This window comes from Camellia sinensis, chromosome 11 (genome assembly GCF_055761805.1).
Source record: "Camellia sinensis isolate YWXY chromosome 11, ASM5576180v1, whole genome shotgun sequence".
NCBI classification, from domain to species: Eukaryota; Viridiplantae; Streptophyta; class Magnoliopsida; order Ericales; family Theaceae; genus Camellia; species Camellia sinensis.
In genome coordinates, this window is record NC_138971.1 from 11,923,623 (window position 1) to 11,932,235 (window position 8,613).

Consider the following 8,613-nt stretch of genomic DNA (forward strand, 5'->3'; position numbering starts at 1 on the left):
ATCCCTATTTATCTCAGTACATATTATTTCTCAATACACATTTATAAATTTAATTAGATATTATTTATCTCATTTCACACTGCACATATTTTAATTATGACTCTTAATTCAAATATTGTACACGCACTTCCTACCTAAACACACACACCCACATAGCCTCCGGAGAGAAGAACACAAGACCCAGCGGATTCCGACCACCACGCCGCCGGCACCCTTCGGGCTCTCATCCGCCAAATCTGTTTCATTTTGGCTTTCTTTGCTTGGGACCTTTTGTCACTTGGGTTGTTGAGAAATGTTTGTTTTGTCTCATGGCTTTTTTTTGAAATGTGTTTCTCACACTTTTTCTCTATTGGATTTGATGTGAGTTAGTCTTGAAATCATGTTAATCTGTTTGTAAGTTGGTTCATAATTTCAATTGATACCTTCCAATTGGACATTTTTGGGAGGCTTTTCCCATATTAAGCCAATTTACTATCTTAATTCCCAAATAAGGCCAAGTTTGAACAGAATTCTCAAACTAGGCTAAAGCGCTATTACAAATCACACTTTCACTGTTTGGAACACAAAATTTGATGAATAGTGAAAGCGCTATTACAAACCACACTCTTAACATAAATTTGTTTTCTGAAGAAAACGTGGTTTCAAACCACGCTTTCACTGTGCATATTGTTTAAATTTTTTTTTTCTAAAGAAAACGTGATTTGCAATCATGCTTTCACTATGCATTGTTTTTTGTTAAGAAAACGTGATTTGAAATCACGCTTTCACTGTTGATAAATGAAAGCATGGATTGAAACAATGCTTTTACAACTTATATAAAACACCCAAGCCCCCTCATTTGCAATCACGTTTTTTACACTTACGTTTTTTCGACTATTGCTCTCGATCTCCCTCTACTCTCAGACTCTTTCACTCTCGCTCTCGCTCTTGATCTCCCTCTGCTCTCAGACTCTCTCTCTGCTCTCACTCTGTCCGTGGTATGGCATCTATCTCTCTCTGTCTCATTTGAATTTTATGTATTTATTTATTGTGTTTGTGAAAATGTGAATATGTGGTTGAAAATGAGAATGTGTGTTTGTGAAAATGTGAATGTTAAGGTTTTAAATGTCAGTTATAAAATATGTTAGGGTTCTAATGTGTTAGGGTTTTGAATTAGGGTTTTAAATGTGTGGTTATGAAATTATGAAATCATAAAATGTTAGTGTTTTGAATTGTGAAATCAGAAATTATGCTTGTGGTTTCAGAAATTAGGGTTTGGAATTTTTTGAAATCAGAAATCAGGGTTTGGAACTAGGGTTTGGAATTTTGCTTGTGAATCAGAAATCAGAAATTATGCTTGTAAATCCTGTCTATATTTTTTGAAATTAGGGTTTGAAATTTTGAATTGTGAATAAACCAACGTATATTTGTTGAATTGGAAATTTTATTTTTTGCTTGTTAAGAAAATTAAAAGGAAATTAGGGTTTGAAATTAGGGTTTTAAAAGTAATTTTTTTTAATTAAGAATAAAATTATGCGAATTGAAATTCATATAATTGAGAATTGTGAATGTCATATTATGAAATTCATATAATTGAGAATTGAGAATTGAGAATTGAAATTCATATTATGAAATTCATGAATTGAGAATTAAGGTGGACTGAAAATTTCAATTCGAGATCCACATGCTTACATATATATGATTATTTTATTTCAGAAAATAAGACTGTAAGCTGTATGATTGAATTCAAAATCTGAAAATTGAAATGAATCTGAAAAAATCAAAAGTTAAGAGATTTGAAAAAAAAAAAAAAAAAAAATGAATTTAGTGCATAACTGCCCATATAACTGATATAGGGGTATTTTTGAAAAATCCAAAATATGAGACGTAAACACCCAGAGAAGACTTCTTTTTATAATAGTACTACATATATATACACCTTTATTTAGTATTTCACTTGGTAATATCAAGGTGGGATTGTATTCTTGAATCTGCCGCCTATTATACTATATGAGAAATGGTATTTCTCACCTGATTTATTTCACTATACTATTTTACCCTCTAGGTGTATTTATTCAATTCAAGACATTGTGCATATTTAATAAAGGGCAAATTTCACTTCAATGTGCATGTGCAAACTATCCATATAATTTGGAAATAACTATAATGTTCTTGTGATTTGTAGACTAAATGAAGTATACCGTTAGACGTTCAATCCAAGTTAACATCAAGTGTGAAACATGTGATAGGTCATAAGGGAGTTATGTTCTTATTTTCAAATATCAGAGGTAAATCACACATGGAGTAAAGCAAAGGAGGTTCAAGTCAATTTTATCTTTCAAAAAAATGACAAATATAATATGAATTTCAATTAAAAATACTAAGCGTATGGAAAGATTAACGTTTTTTCCTAAGTTAAATTTCATGAAACTAATCTCTACTAGATGAAATTATAAAAAAAAAAAATAAATTAATTTTGACTCTATTTTATTAAAAAAAAAAATTTTTTATTGACTTCAAAATAATAAATGAAAAGATCATGTTCTCTCAAATAGAAGACAAAATGACTATATTAACCTGAAAATACTATTTTGTGTATTTTCTTTATTTAATTGTGTAGGTTACATAAGAGATTTAAACATTTCTGGCATCCTTTAATGAAAATAACATTTTAATTTGTAACTAATTATCTATTAAATGGGTTATTTATGTCAATTTCATATTATGCGACTTTGACATAACCATATTTATTTATCATGTTATTATATAGTGTCATATTTGTGTTTGTGTTGAAAATGTTCAACCCTAACCCCTAACTTTGTGTACGATTCATGTTGTGTTAGAAATTCCCACCTGTAATAGAATCAAAGTAGGTTCAAGTGGAGTGCCTTTGGCATATTATGTGATCAATGATACTAACAAAATTGACATTGTTAATTTATAAAACAATTGTAAGACCAGTGATACTTTGCAGTTCACATATAAAAATCATGTTCTCTTGAAGTCAATTTTAAAGTCAATTTTATTTTGTATTTCACCTTTATTCAGTGTTTAGAAATTGGATTAAAATCAAGAATAAAATAGTCAATTTATTATTCTCAAAGTAATTAAGGGATTAGTGTGAGTGATATATTCCCTTTTGAATGAATTATTTTGCCTTTGATTTTGATCTAATCTCTTAATAGATATTATCCGTTGCACTTAATTCATGCATTGTGTAAAATTAAAGGATAAAAGTTGATGCAATTAGAGCTTCAAGAATCAAATTGATTTGAGACAAGAAGCAAACTGCACGACTAGGGATTCAATTTGCCTTTTATTACAAATGAAAATCATCTACATTTTTTTTAGGGGAAAGATCCGCATCAAAAAATTTATACAAATTTTGTCAGTATATATCGCTGCTCTATTAATTGTTTGTTTTTAAATTTAATCTTCAATATCAAATTTTCTTTTTGTCTTTCTTAAATTTTAAGGAAGAACTAATAATTGAGTTAATTACTTAAAAGTCCTATTGGTAATGTTCATGTTCCGTTAAGTTCTCTTTCCTTTTTGTTAGCCCATTAAATCTTATTTTCAAAATATTTATTTATGTAAAACTGTTTTACCTTTGTTAAAAGAAGAATGAATTGTGTCAATTCCTTGAGTGTTAGTAGAAAATTATTAGGTGATACAAGTGCACCACATGATAATGTTATCAACTAATCACCAAGCATTATACCTTATGCCCTAATACAAAATTGTAGGCCCCACCCTCCCCATCAATCATAAATATTTTGAAAATCACCTAACCATGCCTCAAAAGTACTAGATATTTTCTCTTATTCAAAATAGTATTGCTGATGTGGAATTTTACTTTTGTTTTTTTTTTTTTTTTTTCAAAACTTACAAATTTCATAATTTTTACTATACACAATTATTTTTAATAAAATATATATTTTTTGAGTCTACACAATGAGATTTATCATACATGACCAATATTGAATATAAAATTGAATAAAAATAAAATATTATTTTTTTAGTTATACAAAACTAACAATTTCTCAGTTTGCGAAATTATCTTACAAAACTGAGAAAATTATCTAATTATGTAATAGAAAACCCAAAATATGAGACATAAACACCCAGACAAGACTTCTCTTTATAATAGTACTAGATATAATACATCTTTATTCAGTATTTCAGTTGGTAATATGAAGGTGGAGTTGTATACTTGAATATTCCGTATATTATATTACATGAGAAATGGTATTTGTCACCTGATTTATTTCACTATACTATTTTACCCTCTAGGTGTATTTGTTCAATTCAAGACATTGTGCATATTTAATAAAGGGCAAATGTCACTTCAATGTGCATGTGCAAACTACCCATATAATTTGGAAATAACTATAATGTTCTTGTGGTTTGTGGAATAAATTAAGTATACTGTCAGACGTTCAATCCAAGTTAACATCAAGTGTGAAACATGTGCTAGGTCAAAAGAGGGTTATGTTCTTATTTTCAAATATCAGAGGTAAATCACACATGGAGTAAAACAAAGGGGGTTAAAGTCAATTTTATCTTTCAAAAAAATGACAAATATGAATTTCATAATATGAATTTCAATTAAAAATACTAAGTGTATGGAAATATTAACGTTTTTTCCTAAGTTAATTTCATGAAACTAATCTCTACTAAATGAAATTATTTATAAAAAAATATTTAATTTTGACTCTATTTTATTCAAAAAAAAATATTTTTATTGACTTCAAAATAATAAATGAAATGATCATATTCTCTCAAATAAAAGACAAAATGACTATATTAACCTGAAAATACAATTTTACGTATTTTCTTTATTTAATTGTGTAGGTTACATAAGAGATTTAAACATTTCTGGCATCCTTTAATGAAAATAACATTAAAATTTATAACTAATTATCTATTAAATGGGTTATCTGTGTCAATTTCATATTATGCAGGTTTGACATAACCCTATTTATTTATCATGTTATTATATAGTGTCATATTTGTGTATGTGTTGAAAATGTTCAACCCTAACCCCTAATGGCACAAGTTTGAGCAAATCAAATTAACTTATTTTTAATTGTCCATAAATCTGAAGAATTGGATCAGTAGTTTTAAAAAATGAAGAACAATGTTTGAAACCTCTATTTTATATTGTCCAAATCAATCGAGTTATTTTAACTCAATGAGAAAAATAATAATTTCATACAAAACTTACACTATGTAAACAATTTCATACAAACAATATCTACTTATATCTATGACATTTTTTTCTATATTATCTATGATATACTAGTTACAAATAATATATATATATATATATATTTTTCTTGAAATCAATCGTAAAAATTTATGTGAAATATTTTTATAAAAAATTTCAAAGTTATAATTAATAAGTGTCCCATCTGATTTAATTCCTTGGCTCTATCACTGACCATGACATTCAAAATTAGTGGGGACACTAGAAATTTTGTTAAGTGTTGTGAATGAAATTTATATTTTATAAATTTCATTTTAGGGATGGGTTGTTAACACAAAAAACTTGTTTGGAAATCTGCTTGTAAAAACCAAATCAACACTGAAATGTTATCAAAATAAAGAAGAAGAAACATGGAAAAAGAAAAATTTACGTTTACCGTGCACAAGAGCATTATGTTATTCGTAATAAATAATGGAAAAAGCAAAACACAAGAGTTCCATAGACAGTTATGCCCAAACAAACCAACATTCTTTATGTATTGTAAACTTTTTTCTTAAAAAGCTAAAAAATCCAAACTCATATTATAATTAAAAATTGAATAATTATTGTTCGATTACAATTACTGATTACTTAGATAAAGTTATTGCCTCACAAGTAATTCGAATTAAATGATTTAAAGTTCATATAATTATTTTAGAAGTAGAATTCGATATATATATATATATATATTGTTGATATTTTAATGTTTATTGTTTATTGTTTCATTGAAGCAAGTATATGGCAACTGTTCCAATTATCTTCTACTGGAGGGGAAACATAATTCGGGATCCCGATGAAGGTGTGTCATATGATGCTGAGTCGAAAAGGATATATGGGGTGCAACTTGGCACCACACTTAGCAATTTGGAGGAGATGTTTATGTCAAAGATGGCAAGTTACGGAGAAACAGTCCGATTGATCTTCAAATATAGATATCCTTATCGTCAGTGGCAAGCAACTAGCAAATACAAAATATTACCGATCAATGACGATGAGGCATTGAACACCGTATTAAGTATCGGTGGAAATTTCCAACCACCAAATTGTTTGGAAGTGTACATTGATAAAGAGGTTGTACACAATCTCCCGAATATGACACAGATGGATTCTCGTCCGTTCACTACATTGTTGACACATGGGATTGACACGACAGCGTTTCAGTCTCCTATGTATGAATCAAATGAATGTTATGCAGCGGGCTACACACAACAGACATTTCATGGCCATGGTGGAGAATCAAGTTCACGTGGTGGATATGAGACTGAATTTCACAATAACACCAAAGATGTGCCCACCTACAGCCATCATACCACTCCAATTGAAGTTGCTGGTAATATGGCTGAAACGGTTAATTCTGTGCAATTTGCTGACAGTGACATGTACGGTCCTGATGTCGCCCTAGACAATGATGAGAATGAAATGTGTGATGAAGAAAATTTATTGGACGGATCAGATGATGATGATGAAGAAGATGATGCCGGCGCTCTCATTGATATTTAGAATGCCCCCATTCCACGTAGACCTGAAATCCCTTTCTATGAAAACATTCACATGGGTGGTGATTTTGACATTAGTAACCGCGATGTCGTTCCCCGTAATCGAATCTGGAATGTTGAAAATCCAGAGTTGGACAAAGGGATGGTTTTCATTGATAAGAAGCAACTCGTACATGCTATGAAATTGTACCATGCAACAAATAATCGAGAGTATAAAGTCGTAACCTCCAAGCGAGACGTTTGGGTGTATGCTTGCAAGCACGATTGCAGATGGTGGTTGCGTGCATCTCTTAGTAGGATACATGGTCTTTTTGAAATAAAACAGTATAGGGGTCCTCACCATTGTTTATACCCACGAATGAACAGGGACCACACTAATATTAGCTCCAGTTACATTGCTTCTCATCTTTTGGGACAAGTTGCGGTGAGTATACAAAATAAATGTTTACATATATATACATATTTGTTTATTTACAGTGTTCACACCAAAATAATCTGACTTATAAGTATTGTCGTATGCAGAATGAACCTGATATGCCAATTAAGAATGTCATCGAAGATATCAAAAAGACCATGAACTATAGTATATCATACAAGAAGGCGTGGCATGCAAGGGCAAAGGTAATTAGAATGGTATTCGGGGATTGGGATGAATCATATAGGATGTTGCCTAAATTCATACATGCATTACAAACACCTAATCCTGGCACCATCGTGCAATGGAAGCATAGATATACCGGAGGTACAACCATTATGCCCGTCTTCCACTTTGTTTTCTGGTCTTTCAAGCCCGTCATCAATGGATTCAGACATTGTAGGCCTATTATAACCATAGATGGTACATTCTTATACAGGAAATACACTGGTGTGTTGCTTGTAGCAACGATTGTCACTGTCAATGGCAAAGTATTACCGCTTGCATTCGCTGTTGTCGACAGGGAGAGTTTGGAGTCTTGGTCATTCTTCATTTCAAATATCAAGGAACATATTGTCATGGACGGACAGAGAGTGACTTTGATATATGATCGAGTTGAGAGTATTTTAGCTGCTGTGAGGGGGCATTGGCTGAATCCCTCACTCCAATTTGTTGGATATCATCAGCACTGCCTTCGACATGTTTGTCGTAACTTTAACACTAGGTTCAAAAATAAGGAGCTGAAACAACTTTTATGGAAAGTAGGAAGTGCTCATCAATGACGAAAGTGTAATGGTTACTTACAACAGATACAGGCTATTGACCAAGATGCCATCAATTGGGTTCACAAGATGAATCCTGTGGAGTGGGCCCTTTCGTATGACGGTGGATATCGGTGGGGGGTATTGACCAGCAATGATGCAGAGTGCTTCAATAGCCTCTTGAAAGGTGCAAGGAACTTACCTATCTCAACTATGGTTGAATTTAAATTTCGGCGGCTCGTAAAATATTTTGAGGAAATGGGAGCCCAAACTGAAATAGATGTACAAAATGAGTTCCAATACCCTAGAGAGATGCAAAACTATTGAGGATGGCATCGCAAAGGCAAATACTTTCAAGTTAATATCGTATGATAGGTTAGTTTGTAATATAAACTAAATTGTTGTTATTATGTTGTGAAGTTAAGTACACCTAAAAACATGAACTTGATTAGTTTATATTACAATTTTCTAATAGGCCACGTCACGTATTTGAGGTGCAAACATCTTTTCGCCATGGATGAGGTTGCAATACACAAATTGTGCGGATGAATCAACCCACGTGCAGTTGTGGGAAATATGAGATACGACACTATTCATGTTCCCATATGCTCGCTATAATGTCTGAATGCGGTGACAATCCATTCGAGTACGTTGATCTAGTATATAGGCTTCCTATCGCATCAAGATTATTGGGATGATCCGCAGTGGACCTTA